The sequence below is a fragment of the Lissotriton vulgaris genome, chromosome 11 (assembly GCF_964263255.1).
Source record: "Lissotriton vulgaris chromosome 11, aLisVul1.2, whole genome shotgun sequence".
In the NCBI taxonomy this organism is placed as follows: domain Eukaryota; kingdom Metazoa; phylum Chordata; class Amphibia; order Caudata; family Salamandridae; genus Lissotriton; species Lissotriton vulgaris.
In genome coordinates this window covers 355,500,770-355,516,500 of record NC_141699.1, presented here as the reverse complement: position 1 = coordinate 355,516,500, position 15,731 = coordinate 355,500,770, and the positions used below count along the sequence as shown (strand labels likewise).

At 49.8% G+C, this 15,731-nt stretch overlaps 1 protein-coding gene across 2 annotated transcripts in view; it reads left to right on the top strand.

The window, feature by feature from the left end:
- GPAT2 (glycerol-3-phosphate acyltransferase 2, mitochondrial) overlaps positions 1–15,731 on the top strand; it is a 1,776,577-nt gene that overhangs the window by 1,326,243 nt on the left and 434,603 nt on the right. The gene's annotated exons all lie outside the window — the stretch shown is intronic.

Here is a 15,731-nt window from a genome sequence, read left to right as displayed (position 1 = left end):
GTAGGAAAAGCACTATACATTTACCCAACAAGGTAGCACTTACTGATTAAAGTGAGTTGAGTAGAGCTATTGCACGAAACAGTGGCATCTAAATATATGCTGGAAGGATTCATTCTGGCACGATGCTCCTGTCACAAAAATTGAACCTCAACAGGAAGCACTTACAGATATACATCAAGCAGGTGCCAGAGTAGCAGCTCAAATTCAGTAACACATTAATCAGCCCAAAAAGTTTGTGAGCACGGTCGAGGCTGGGCAGGTGTCCTTTCTCCCCACATCACCGTCAAAAATTAGCTGTAATCCTTAAAGGAGGTCTTTGCATCCTTGACTTTCTCAAGCGCAATCCCCGTGTAGGTCCTGTGACCAGGAGGTTCTTTACTGCTTCTCCTCATCTGCTGCTCTGATTGCGCTCTGACCTTTTATGTACAAAAGGCACGTGAACTTGCATAGAAGCCCCGTTCATTTGGCCCTGCCCCACATACACTAGCAGTGGTATGCAAAGTCTTCCCGCCCATGACCGACTATGATGGACAGCTCACTCAAGTGCCGCAGCGCCTTTCTGCGCGGTGGCAAAGTTACAGACAGACATGGTCACTGGAGACAACTCTTCTGGCCAGCATCTGTAGTGTAGGAAAAGCACTTTACATTTACCCAACAAGGTAGCACTTACTGATTAGCCAGTAGTACTCCAGTTAATTAGAGGTATTGCACAAAACTGTAGCATCTAAATATATATGCTGGTCAGGATTCGTTCTGGCATGATGCTCCAGTCACAAATTTATTCAGTGAACTCGCTGAATTTCGTGTGCTCACAGAGTTTTTTTGCCGTTTCGCTGAACTTTGCGTAGCGCGACTACGCTAATTCCGCCTACCCCTAGTTTGAAGGAGCCACGGGTGGTTAAAAGCCACCACAGTTAGACCTGGGGCCCAGTCAAAGGTTCTGGAAATAGCATTTAATGGGGTGACCTTATTTGGCAGACATATAGATGAGACGCTTCTATGAACCAAACAGGACACAGATACAGCTAAACCCTTGAGCTCCCTCCAATTCAGGAAGATACAGTTCAGAGGGGCAAAAGGACGTGGTTTTTACACTTACAGAGGAAACTACCAGAGGGCACAACAATACCAGCCCTATCAGACCCAATATAGGCAATCCTACCAACCTGCTGCCTACCATCAACCGACTACAGCTGGTTTCTCCTGCCAAGGGGGCCGAAAGAGAACATCGACTCATCGCAAATATATCCAGATTCCTCCAACAATGGGAGAGTATAACATCGGACCGTTGGGTACTAGATTTGATCGTCTTCGGTCACACACTGGAATTCATACAAAAATCTCCAACTACGCCTCCCAGGGGAACCCCTCCCCCTTGTATTTACTTATTGCAGAAAGAAACAAAAGTTATGCTCCCAAAAAGGAACCATAAAGAAGGTTCCAGCTCTGCAAAGAGGGCAAGGTTTCTACTCGATTTGGAAGACGCCTAGTTCCACATCCCCATTCATCGGAAGCATCGAAAATTCCTCAGATTCGCGGTGGCTGGTACCAGTTCAAGGTTTTCCCTTTCCTTCTCAAATTGGCACCCAGGATATTTACAAAATGCCTGGAACCTGTGGCGGCAGCTCAACGTTTTCAAGGCCATCAAGAATTCCCATACTTGGAGGCCTGCCTGTTAAAGACTTCTACGGCAACACAAGCGTTCAGAATCAACATTTTTTCGCCAGGAGGTTCAAGGCAAAGATAATTGATATGTCGTTTGATGGTAAATCACTGTTTGTCCAACATGTCGATGAGGCCCTTCAGGCCATTAAGAAAGATACAGAGACAGCAAGATCTCTCGGTAATCTCAAGTTTCGGAAGCAGACCTTTCATGGCGCTAATGGCTGTGGATCCTTTCTAGTCGAGGAGGATATAACCAACAAAGGTCATACCAGTCCTTTCAAAGTAACCAACGATACCAGTCCCAACGCCAACAATCTTACCGACAACGGAATTCCTCCTATTCACTGAATAAGAGAAAGCCCTCCTATCTTGGACGAGACACAGCTAAAAAACAGTGACAACCGCCACCTGCCACTTATTCTACCGCCTACCCCTTTAAAAGATGGAGGGAGAATCTCCCGATTTAACTCGACTGGTCCGCTATAACATCAGACAAGTGGGTCTTGGAGATTGTGGCCAGAGGCCATGTTCTAGAATTCATAAAGATTCCTCCAAACTCTCCTCCCAAAGGCCCACCTCCAGCTCACCTCAAGGAGCTTTTTTCCAAAATAAATTTGATGCTACGAAAGGGAGCGATCAAAATGGTCCCGCAGTCGCAAAGAGGAACCTGGTTTTATCAAGATTTTTCCTGATAAAGAAAAAATCTGGAGAATGATTCCCCATCCTGGATTTTCGCTCCCTCAACAAATATTTTAAAAAGGTATCCTTCCGGATGTTAACTCTTCAAGAAATCCTTCAACTCCTTTCTGCAGGGGATCACATGGCCACCCTCGACCTCGAGGACGCGTATTTCCATGTACCGATTCTACCCAGACACAGAAACTTCTTGCAGTTCTGAGTGGCTGGCACGGACTTCCAGTCCAAAGTCCTTCCTTTTGGACTACGTTCCACACCCTGTGTGTTTACCAAGGTTCTAGCATCTTCGTCTGGAGGGGATCTAAATCTTTCCATATCTAGACGACTGCCTTATCAAGGCGAATTCTTTCACAGTCGTAAGCGCCCAAGTGTTTGTCCCTCTTCCAATCTCTGGACCTCTCCATCAATCTTGACAAGTCTCATCTCGTCCCATCGCAAAGAAAGACGTTCTTGGGAGCCACGTTAGACACTCAACTGACACAAGCATTTGTCTCAAACAAAAGGCAACACAAAATTTGCAGACTTGCCCACTTGTTGCAATCAAAAAGGTGCGTTTCAGTCCGGCAGTTAAAGTCATTTCTGGGGATGATTTCTTCCTGCATTCCTTTAGTTCCCAACTGCTGTTTCAGAAGGAGACCCCTACAAGAAGAGCTCAACGACCAATGGTTGCAGGTTTCAGGGTCCTTCGACGATCTTATTCTCATCACTCCCCGGATGCGACAAGCCTTACTCTGGTGGACTCGCAAAACGAACGTGGAAAAAGGGTGCGGATTCTTAGTGGAAGCTTCAAGTTTCCCCAGCACCACAGATGCATCCCTCGAGGGGTGGGGAGCACACCTTCAAGGGCTGACGGTCAGCGGCAAGTGGAACTTCCAGCAGCGGACGTGGCATTTCATCCTTCTAGAATTGCTGTCGATCTTCCTGGCCCTAAAATCTTTTCACACCATCATTCTGGGTGCATCCGTGCTAGTCTGGATGGACAACACAACAAGTATGCACTACTTGAACAAACAAGGAGGAACAAGGTCTGACCTGCTCTCCTAAAAAGCCCAACAAATTTGGGACTGGGCGATACGACACAGGATCAGCTTGTCAGCAAAACATGTTCCGGGAGTTTCCAATGTCCTGGCGGTTTCCCCCAGCAGATCAACAGTATCCAATCACGAGTGGGCGCTGTATCAACCAACGTTGGATCGAATTTTTCAGGTGTGGGGTCGTCCCGATCTATACCTGTTTGCGACTAGTCAGAATGGCAAATGCCCATTCTTCGCAAGCTGGCTTCCCCACAAGGGGTCTCTCGGGAATGCGTTTTCGATGAATTGGTCGTAGATCTATGCTTACGCCTTTCCTCCGATACCGATGGTTCCCAGGGTTCTCCGGAAAATGAAGAGAGAGCCTTGTCGCCTAATTCTCATTGCTCCTAGGTGGCCTCGCCAGTTCTGGTTCACCGAACTCCTCCTTCTCTCAGAATGCGATCCCATTCAGTTTCAACCAATACCGAAACTTCTGTCCATTCAGAACGGACAGATATGCCATCAGGACCCTGCATCTCTGAGATTAGCGGCCTGGCGCCTGAGCACCTTGAATTATTCGCTCATTTAAACATTCCTGCAGACTGTAAGGAAGTCTTTGCCAATGCTTAAGCTCCTTCCACTATTAAGACATACAGTGAAACCAAAGGACCAAAGGCAGCAGACCAGGTCAAGCACTACGGATCATTTAGTTCTCAATTTTTGGATGGTGCAAACTTCTTCCAACACCCGCTGCCGTAGGGTGTATAAATTAGTGAAATACAAAAAACAGAATGGAAGGTGCACTCGAATTAAGTCAATAGAAATGGTAATTTAAAGTATCTTCTTCTTTATTCAAAAGTATTCATGGAGCATAGGCACAGCCATCGCGTTTCGTTCCTCTTGCCTTTTAGGAACTTCGTCAGGGCGAGTTCTTTGTACAAGGTGAGCTGATATCAAAGAAGACAGGTGCGTATAGATCAGAAGTGGCGGTAATTCGGTAGATCAGAACAGAATAACCTTTAAACTTGGAAAAGTGAGCCCCACAGTGAGAGGCCTCGAGTAGATCCAGTCGATATTCTAAGGTTCGGGAGAAGTTTGGAAACTAGAGTCAGCCCCACAGCCAAAGTAGTATTGGAAGTGTTAGGATTGTTTCTGTAGTAGGGGATCTCTGTGTATAGTCATAATCTAGTGAATAGTCCCGCCCATGTGCGTGGACCCCGGCAATCAAAAATAATCTCTTAAGTTGTCAAAATAATGCAGAAACTGCAAAGACACTTAAGAGAGAATTTAAAGACAAATAATGCAGCCTATATCCACAGGCTACACTGTCCAGTACTTCAACTAGAAATTCCACCAAAAAAACACCACACATAAAACAGCCTGCAGTTTCTACCATAGAGAAACTTGCCTCCCCCGGTCAAAGACTCTGGAATGATAGAGAGGAAGGTAGGGACAGACAAGCCCCATAGGCTGCCATTATGTGGCTTAAATAGGATACTGTGCCTTTAAGAGAACTCTCCAGAACTTCTCCCAGTATCCCAGAATGCATAGCAGGTCCCTCTACTTTCAGTTCTTTTTTCCGGCTCCTGCTTACAGGACCCTGGCATTGAGCTCTCCCTTTTTCAAGGGTTTATTGGAAATTTTTGACACTTTTGGCTTTTAAAAGTGTTGCAGTTTAATTATTGGTGTTCTCTTCTCCTGTTTTGTGCTGTTTTTGGCGTTTTATGGCTCTAAAATGCCTGGCCTTTTTGTTAAGTGCCCAGCATGTGAGAGGAAGAAGGCCAAGAGTGACCCCCATGATGTCTGCATCGTGTGCCTTCCAGAAGATCATGTCCCTGAGGATTGCGTCATCTGCCAGCAGCTTACTGCTCGGACTCTGAGGGACAGATTGAAGATCAGGCTGGCTGGCCTGGAGGATAGGCGTCTGCGGGCTGCAGGTGGGTCTGGGCAGGCTGGGAAGGTTCCCTCTGCCTCTGCTGAGGCCCCTGGGGGGCTCCCCGGGGGCAGGAAGTCCAGCAAACGGTCCCATTCTCCGTCGACGTCGATTGCATCGACGATGACGTCGAGAGGGATGACGGCGGCGTGCTCCCCTTCTCCCCGGGGCTCCGGGTCGAGACGCCGTGACGGCTCGACGTCGAAGGAGAAGCCACCGTCGATGTCATCGTCTTCGTCGAGATCTTCTTATCGACGCCGAAGGCGGAGTGACGTGCATCGGCGCTCGCCGTCGAAGCGGCACCGGCGCTCGCCGTCGAGGCGACACCGTCGATCGCCGTCGAGGCGACACCGCCGTTCGACGTCGAGGGGCTCCTCGACGTCGAGAACATCAAGACGACGGCGACGTTCGTCGTCGAAGGAACGCTCGACGTCGAGACGGCACCGTGCGACGTCGCGGAAGAGGAGGTCGACGTCGAGGAGTCGACGGTCGACGTCGAGGAGCAGAGGGTCGACGTCGAGGAGACGGCGATCGATGCCGGAGGCCAGGAGGCGTCGTTCTATGCCAGAGAAGCGTTGCTCTGCGTCCAGCAGACAGCGGTCAGCGCCTAGGAGTCGGTCACCCTCTCCAAAACGGCGCAGGAGGGATTCTAGTCCCAGAAGTCACGCTGCTTCCAGTGGAGGGCGCAAGAGGAAGCGGTCGCCCGCTGACGGGACTGGCTCTCCGCATCCTTCGCCTAAAGGGTCACCGGGCTCGGTGTACTCGGAAGTCTACACGCCATCTCGGCCCAGGACTCCGCCTCCCCCTCCTGTTCCTAAGGAGGACCCTCCACCCAAACCGCCACTGCCTTCAGGAGACCCTCTTCCACCTCCGGTCCCTCCGCATGGGCCCACCCCGCAGCCGAAGGTTCCTCCGCCGAGGTCCACTTCCCTGCCGTCCCTGCCTGTTCCTCCTAAGGGGACTCCGAAACCGAAACCCCGGGAGGAACTGACGAAACCCAGTGAGGAACCAAGGAAGACCCCTCCACGTAAACCGAAGGAGCGCCCACGGGCAGGCAGGTCTCGCTCTCGCTCCAGGAGGAAGGAGAGATCGCGAGGCAGATCATCCACGAGATCGAGACACCGCCGTAGGAGGCGCGAATCTCGCTCACACACGAGGTCCTCTGGGACCAGGGATTATTCTCCTACCCTATCGGGGTCACCGGACACGAGAGTGTCCCCGATAGATGACCTGGTGGCGTTTCAGGACGTCCTGTTGAGAGGCGCTGCGAAGTTGGGCATATCTCTGACGGTGCCCACTCCGAAGACGTCGGTCATTTTCGAGACCCTACATCAAAAGCACCTGTCTCGTCCTCTCCTGCCTCTGGTGCCGGGCCTGGAAGAACCGGCTATGGCTCTGTTTCTCACCCCTGCGGTGACGAAGGCGGCTCCATCAAGATTACTAAAGAAGTACCGGGCTCCCGACTCGGATCCGGCCTTTTTGAGAGCGGAGCCTCCGCCTGACTCTGTCATCGTCACGGCGGCTCGCAAACAGCATGCCACCACTCCTTCCTCCACGGTTCCACCGGATAAGGAGTCAAGGTGGATTGATTCGGCGGGGAGAAAAGTCTGTGGAACTTCCGCTACCTCCATGAAAGCGGCGAGTGCCACGGCTCTGTTGGGCCGATACGACCGCCCTCTGGGACTCCCTCGAGCGCTTTGCGGAGCATCTACCTCGGGAGCTTTCTGCACTTCGGGACTCTGTTGCTCGCCCTGTGAGGACCTGTGTTTCCCCGCATTTTCTGCCACCGTTTGCGACACCCGCTCCGCGGGTGCCGCTCACTGCTGCCTGCCCCGTCCTCCCTGGTGTGAGCGGCTCCACAGTCGGTGGTGTATCAACGCGCTCCCAGGTAGAGGTTAACGCCTGTGATAGCGTTTGGAGCCTACCGGGGGACTGCGAGGTCCAGCAGCCTCAGCTGTACACAGCTGCTGCCTCTTCCCCCGGCGGCCACGCCCCCAGCCTCCGTGAATAACTTTCCCTGGATCTGGCTGAGTGGGCGCTTTCTGCACTTCGGGACTCTGTTGCTCGCCCTGTGAGGACCTGTGTTTCCCCGCATTTTCTGCCACCGTTCGCGACACCCGCTCCGCGGGTGCCGCTCACTGCTGCCTGCCCCGTCCTCCCTGGTGTGAGCGGCTCCACAGTCGGTGGTGTATCAACGCGCTCCCAGGTAGAGGTTAACGCCTGTGATAGCGTTTGGAGCCTACCGGGGGACTGCGAGGTCCAGCAGCCTCAGCTGTACACAGCTGCTGCCTCTTCCCCTGGCGGCCACGCCCCCAGCCTCCGTGAATAACTTTCCCTGGATCTGGCTGAGTGGGCGCTTTCTGCACTTCGGGACTCTGTTGCTCGCCCTGTGAGGACCTGTGTTTCCCCGCATTTTCTGCCACCGTTCGCGACACCCGCTCCGCGGGTGCCGCTCACTGCCGCCTGCCCCGTCCTCCCTGGTGTGAGCGGCTCCACAGTCGGTGGTGTATCAACGCGCTCCCAGGTAGAGGTTAACGCCTGTGATAGCGTTTGGAGCCTACCGGGGGACTGCGAGGTCCAGCAGCCTCAGCTGTACACAGCTGCTGCCTCTTACCCCGGCGGCCACGCCCCCAACCTCCTCCTTCTTTACTGGATCCAGGTCACACCGCGACGCGGGACGCGCGCGGGGCGACTACCGGGGCGAAGACCGGGCAAAGAGCGGGCCGTTTGAGGCCGTTCGAGTACGAGAGAGTCCGGTCCGGCCCACCCCCCCAACTGCTCCATCACGGCGATCTCCATACATGCACTTAGTACGCTCTGATCCTCTCAAATCCACCCATTGGAAAATGAACACGCGATCTAACAAACAGAAAAAAGCCAAAAAAAATGGGATAGGAGATAAATTGCTTGGTCCAATGGACGATTTTCTCGCCAAAGCAAATACATTTATCGATCAAAGCATAAGCTTAATAGAGGGAAGAGTGTCAACTGAACTCGCCATTGCTCGCCGATCCTCAATGGGACTACTAGCCACTGCAAGAACCCCAGATCCCAAGGCAACGCCAACTCCAACGATTGTGTCTGCGAACAGACTCAGTCTGCCAAACAACGTAGATCTTTCTGCCACCCAACTCTCAGTAGCTTTCTCGGATAGTGACCCTGAAAAAACCCCAGACATCTTCCCCGACCCAACCCCTGAAGAAGTAAGGCAAACAAGAGGGAGGAGGGAGGGAGCTATCAAAAAAAGAAATGCTAGCAAAAAACCAGACCACACTGAAAACATTGAAACGGCTGACCTTATAGTCTTGGTAGGCGACACAAATCCTGCAGTATTTCCCCTTCACTCTGTTCCCCCGCCCAGTAATATAGCAATGATACATCAACTACCACACGATCTTCAAGATTTCCCAATCCCGGAACCAAAAAGCCCACGACTACTAGGAAAAGAAAGAGAATCAGCCAGATTAATTAAGGAGATAGCTTCCCTGCTGAATTCTTATATTCGCCCTTTAGAAGCTAGACTTAGCAACATCGAGAGTCTAATTTCAAAAATCTCCAGTCCTCCCAAAATCACACCCTCACATGTCCCTCAAAAGCCTCCTTCAGATTCCTCAATCATAATTCACCCAAACAAGAAATCGGTATTGTTGCCTCCTCCACAGAGCAAAAAACAATCTACAGTAAAAGTTTCAACAGTACCAAATCCTCTCACTGTCCAAAAAATCACTCCCAAGTCCTCGACCATCCCTCAACCACCTACCCCTCTTCCGACACCAATAGTAAATACTCCAAGCATAAATACCCCTTCCTCTAAAACCCCCGTGACGACAAACCCCCCTGCCTCCATAACTCCTGCCATAACAAATACAAAACAAACAAAAACAAAAGGTACCCCGAGAGAGATTACTGACCAAAGACCCTCTGTAAACCTGCCCCCCGCGGCATGTCCATACGTTGTGGTCATGACAGGGGTCCCTGAACTTACTGGGGAGGGGGCTGAACCCAACTGGTCACTGAAGAATAAAGTACAGTATTGGCTGAACACTAATCGCCCTGTTCCCCAACACTGGAAAAGCACAATAGCCTCAGTCTCCCGGACCTCGTGGGTGGGTCACAGAAAAAAAACTATCCGGGGTGACTGTATAGTAATCACGTTCGAGGATCCAACCATAGCAGAATACATCTGCTCCCGGGAGTTTAATACCTCTGGGGGAATTGCCACAAGACCCTTGTCATATTTCTACCCAAAACGATATCACAACAATAATTATTCCCGTGATATCGATAGCATTTGGAGGAAACCAATACTGCAGCCATGGGAGATAGACATCGCGGGCCCAAAACTAATGCCGCGATATAATGAGCCCGACCACTCTTGGTGGCCATCAAACCAAATCCACCCGCAAAGAGAAGCACCATGGCAGATCATGGGCCCACATAACAGATCTAGAAATTGGGAGCAGTGGGAGAGACCACTGCAGAATCCATACGGCACCAGCTACAGAGAGCCCACTAATGGGCAAAACTGGCAAGGGATACCGCTAATGAATCGTTTCAGCGGCCTGGAAATGGTCGATTGACAAAGAAGCAATCCCACGGAGTCAGCATTTACAACTAAGGACCCGATTAATTCTCCAATAGAACTTCCTCAAGTGGAAAAACCACCTTCAGACTATGCACCGTTATCCATTATCTTCTGGAATGTGGCAGGCCTCCGAAACAAAATAGAGGACGGCTCGGCCGCTGGTTTCCTGAAGGACTCACAAATCATTTGTCTACAAGAGACTTGGACAATGACACCTTCACATCTTGCAGGCTACAGGACATTTTTTCCCCCGCCCTTCCCAGCAGCGCAGGTAGACCGAAAGGGGGTCTGGTAACATACCTGGCTAACACAATCTCTGAACTGAAGATTACCAAGGTAGACCTAACTCCACACTTCCAGATTCTCACAATTACAATTGGGAAAAAGCTTTGCTTCACAATAATAAACCTCTACAACAACTTAGAGGATGACCTCTTTCTGAATGTCCTCTCACTAATCCAATCAAAAATAACCGATCACTGGCATGCCAAACAGAAAAAGGAAACACCGCAGATAATCTGTGGAGGAGATTTCACCATACACCCCTGCCCCCTGATTGACACATGTGGGATAAAGGACGAAAATGACAACCCACTGGTACACTTTTCCCACTCAGGAGTGGGGACTGTCATGAACAGAACACTAGCCGATCTGGACCTACAAATTCTGAACCCTATACAACAGCGTCATAGCAAACTAGAACCAACCTATAGAGGAAGGGGCCATGCGACCACTGTAGACTTTGTACTTGTGACAGAAGGCTTAAAAGATTATACCAAAAATTTCAAAATTCTGGAAAACAATCTTAGTGATCATTCTGCCTTAAACCTGAGCTTCTATATCCATCAACCAAGGTCACTGATGGCATCGATAGCAAACACGCTGGCGCAGAACAGACTGGAGCTGGGGAAGAACAATGGTTACACCATAAAATGGGAAAAGGTGGACCCAAATACACTAACAAAACGGCTAGTAGAATCCTCCTACAACAGCTTCAGGATCTGCCTTGACCCTTATGCAGAGCCAAAACAAATTTTGGAAAACTTCACCATAATAATAGAGCAAGTCAAAAAACAGCTGACTAAAACATCCAGACAAACTAAAATAAATTCCACAGGTTGGTTTAACCGAGACTGTAGAAAAGCACAAACTAAATTAGGAAAAGCTCTCGGAAAACCAAATAGAGATGCAACAGAGATCCAAGCTCTCCGACGAGTGTACATCTCCTCCAGAAAAGAGAGGAAAAAAGAACTGAAACAATCCCTCTGGAACGCCCTACATAAGAGCGCACTCCTGAAAGACAGTAAGACCTTCTGGAAGATTGTTAAATCACCCGCGCTAGCTGACCCCGCCGGTCCAAAAATAGATGTGGCCATCGACGAGGATGCGTGGGTGAATCATTTTTCAGAAATCTTCAAACTGACATCAACCAGCGAAGAAAATCACTCCGATATTCCTCTAGTCGCCTATCCAATAACCATGGACCTTGACATGCAGGACCTAGCACTGGCACTGTCTTCAAGTAAAACCGGGAAAGCTCCTGGCCCTGACGGGGTTCCGGTTGACTTGTTCAAATACCTGCCGGACTTATGGGTTCCAATATTGACAAGAGTATGTCTAGCCACAATGGAACTCGGCCTGTTAGAGTCATGGTCCTCTTCAATAATGGTCCCAATCTTCAAGAAGGGGGACCGTCAGGACACAAAGTGCTATCGGCCGATATCGCTCCTAGATTCTCTGGGAAAAGTAGTTGGAAGAGTCCTCCTTGAAAAATTACAGCAATGGGTAGAAGATAAAACTATCCTCTCGGACTTACAGTTCGGGTTTAGGGAGGGCTTTGGGACAGTTGAACAGGCCCTAAACCTAAGTCTGTTAACATCAAAGTATACCCATGCTAAACCTGGCTCCATCTACATGGTCTATGTGGACTTGTCCTCCGCATTCGACTGCGTTTCGCATGCGAAGCTTTGGTCACTGTTGAACGTAATGGGGGTCGATCCTCCCCTTCTGAACTTTCTGAGGGAATTGTACAGTGAAGCCACGGCGAGAGTAAGATACGGAACAAACGGAGAACTGACAGCACCATTCAGGGTAGAGCGGGGAGTAAGGCAAGGGTGTGTCCTTGCTCCCTTTCTCTTTTCATTGTATACAAACGGCCTAGAAGAGTCCATGCTGCGAGGGGCAAGGGATCTCCCCAGTGTAAAAGGTCGCTTGATCCCCGCGCTCCTATATGCGGACGACGCAGTCATCCTGGCTCGCACCCCTAACGAACTGCAAAAATCTCTAACCAAATACGCAGACTTCATGGGGGCCTTGGATCTGCGTATCAACATCAAAAAAACGTTCGTTATGGTAGCTGGTGGATCAAGAAAAGCAACCAAGTCGATCTTTCTGAATGGTGAAAAAATTGAAAAGACCCCACAATACCCGTACCTAGGCATCATGATCGACGATGCCTTAAACTGGAAAGCGGCTGTTGAGTCCAGGAGGCTTCTCTTCAAAAGAGCAATCATGGCGCTGATAAAATTCTCTAACAAACTGGGAAAAAGAGCACCAGTAGAACTGCTCCAGATCTACGCTGCAAAATGCCAATCTATTGCATTATATGGAGCAGGGACTTGGGGCCACGTTTCCTCCAGTTCAATACAAAAAGAAGAGAACATCTTCATCAGTTTCCTTCTCTCAATTCCTAGAGGTACCTCCACCTACGCCTCACATTTAGAGTTGGGAACAGTGGCGGTGCGTCCATTAGGGGCGTTGGGGCGTTGCCCCACTAGCCATGGACGACCGCACGCTGCAGGAAGTAAATACTAATTACTACTAGGCTTCAAAAATAAATTATCCGCTTCACTAAGCACACTCGGCAGTTTGCGGGAGAAGCCTGACAGAATCGCGGAAGGCAGTGGGGGCGGGGCTTCGGCAATGAGTGACAGCGCAGCCATAGGTAGCGTAGCAGGCACTGTCTGTGAGTGTGTGCGCATTTTGGGCTAGCCAATTTTTTGACTGGCCCACGCATGTGCACACCCAGGAGTACCTTCCCTCCTCCTCCTCCCCCACAGCACGCAAACAGGCAGGGACCTGGCTCCCCGGGTCTCAAAATGGGCAGTATTAACCCTGCTCTTTAGCCAATCCTGGCGCAGTGGCACTGGTAATGCTGCGCCAGGATTGGCTGAGACACGTGGAGACTTCAACACTGAGGTGCCGCGCGTGGGTGGTGGATACTTGCTAAGTGCTGCACTGTAATGGCCAATCACATGTGGCTTATGTCAAGCCATGAAGTGGTGATTGGCCATTTTCCCATGCTGCTGTAAGCACGTCACCGCGCCTGGCGTGCCACAACAGCACACGACGAGGAGTAAGAGAGTCACGAGGAGAGTTTGTAGTATACTACTCTGCCATGTACCCTCGTGACTCGTGCGTGCCTGCTGCAGTCTCCACACAGTCAGCGAGTCGAGTCTGTCGAGTGTCACGTCACCTCATAAAAAGTACGTTTTTTTACAGAATAACAATACAGTACAGAAGTGCGTCAGTGTGCGTGGTGTGTCGTGTGTGTCTCTACTAGTCTTTGGATATGCGGTGTGTGATAATGATTGCATGACTCATGACTGACGTATGTGTATGTAATGTTGGTGACTGCTTGAACCCATGTGCGTGTGCCTATGTGTGCGAGTGCAACTGAACTCACATGCATGTATTTTGTGTTGTTTTTTGTGGCTGCCGCTGTGTGTGTGTGTGCTTGCTCGTCAACAGTGGTGAAAGCAGCCGTCTCAGACTTAAAGAAAGCTGGTTAAATTAATTTCTGCAACAGTCACTGATATCAAATCTTTTATTTCTGCTGCCCGGCTGCCGATCAGCGGCCTTTACATTTTACACTCAAGCCGGTGCGCAGCGCACTCCTGCTGCGCTTCACGCATCGCTCGGCTCATGATGTTATTAAACTCCGATTATGGATCGGACACAGAGAGACAAGATCAGGCCTGGTTTTATTAGGAACCCATGATGACTGCTGAGACTTCGATAATATTGCATGATTAATGACTGCTGAAAAACGGAAAACTCTGGCTAAACAGAAAATCAGTGCAGGCTGCTGGCACTAGAGTCCCTGCACTGATGGTAGTGTCCCGAGCTGGCAGGATGGATGCCACACTCTCAGCGTTGCTGCAGGCGGTAGATTCCCAGGGCCGCCTTGGCTGCTCCTGCTTCCCACCAAGGGCTAGGTTGAGAGCAGCGGCTCTGGCTGAAGTTACAGTCTGGGCTGCGCGAGTTCCCATAAAGGTCCTCTTCACTGGTCATCACCCGCATTCCAGGCCATCCGTAATCAGACTTCTGCCGTTCCAGCATACGCATATTGCTTTTCCTGTTCCCCACTCACTGCATCTACGACCTCCCCCACATGCACTTCACCTCATCTGGTCCCCTAAACTGCCCGACCACAAACGATCTGTCACATTGTCCTTTCCTGCTCCCGATCCCTACATTAAAATGCCTGCTGCTCAATCGACAAACACCCCCACACACTAACCTGTTCTCCTGCAGAGCACTTTCAACCTGCCTGGAACACACAGCTAAGAATGCACAAATGGCCTTTGTTAGCTGCCAGAAATGGACATGCGGCCTCACAGTGGACCCTACAGAAAGACCATCCATTGTGCTCTGCAGCCGGTGATCAGTCCTTGTCAGACACCAGGCCATTAAAGGTATTGCTGTAAACAGGTCTTGGGCTGCACATTTCGGCCACAATTCCTAGTAATGTTCTCTGGACAGGGAGGTTTGCAGTCAGGTAATGTGCCCTGGTGCACTGCAGTGCTCGCGTTTCACTTTCTTTGTGCTTCAGTCTACTGCTCTTGGTCGTGGCTAATAATCTGTTGTTGTTCGTAATCGTTGGCTTGGAAAACATCAAAACAAGTAAGAGTCGGGCGGGGGCCCCAGCTGTGACCCCGGCCCTCTGGCCGGCCCTCGTATTATTGTACACACATGTGATGATCACTGACTGATAATTTAGTGGTCTCTTTGATTGATGATGGGGACTGCAGTGCTTTAAGTAACAAAGGTGATTCTGGCAATTATTCAGAGCCTGACGCGCGTTGCAGATACAACATGAAACAAGTCCATTTCTCCTCAGTTCCTTGTAATTAGTGGCCACAATCCTTTAATATTGCACACTGTCACTGATCACGTTTAGGAGGCCAGGCAGGGTGAAAGAGTCTTTAAATCTTTCGAATCGTAAGCTTCCTACGTGGGAGTGAACAATCAGTAGCCAAGCAAGAGGCAGCAAGCTTATATGTTCGAGAAACGATCGTTTTGTGCTTTCTTTTGTGGTCACCAGTGTCATTATTAGTAAGAAAAGGGGACCTGTTAAGAAAAAAACACACATCATTTCATGTTGATTTCGGAGTTTAACAGTGCTACTAAATTTATTTTCAAAAAGTAGCTTAATCTTTCCAGGATGTGATTGTATTAATTAATGTGCGATTAAACTTTGCTCTAATTATGCTGACAGTCCTGAAATAGAAAGATTGCAGCATCAATCATTTGTAAGGTTGAAACACAGAATTAGTATCTACTGCGTTTCTCTTGCTCATACTCATATTCGTGGTTGAAGGTCTCCTTTATCCCTGCTCATACCTGGTATAGGAGCAGACCCATCAGCCCCCCTTCCCTTTGTGGATTTCCCAGTGTTAAGCATTTCTACTTTTATTAAATTAAATGAATGAACATTTAGAAAGCCAATGTTTTAAAGAGCGCATAAGAGAAGCTGAAAGATTGCTCATGAAGCCAAACTTTCCTTCTGCATCTGCATGCCTTATCAACACACCATTCATCATTTTTACTTTTGTTA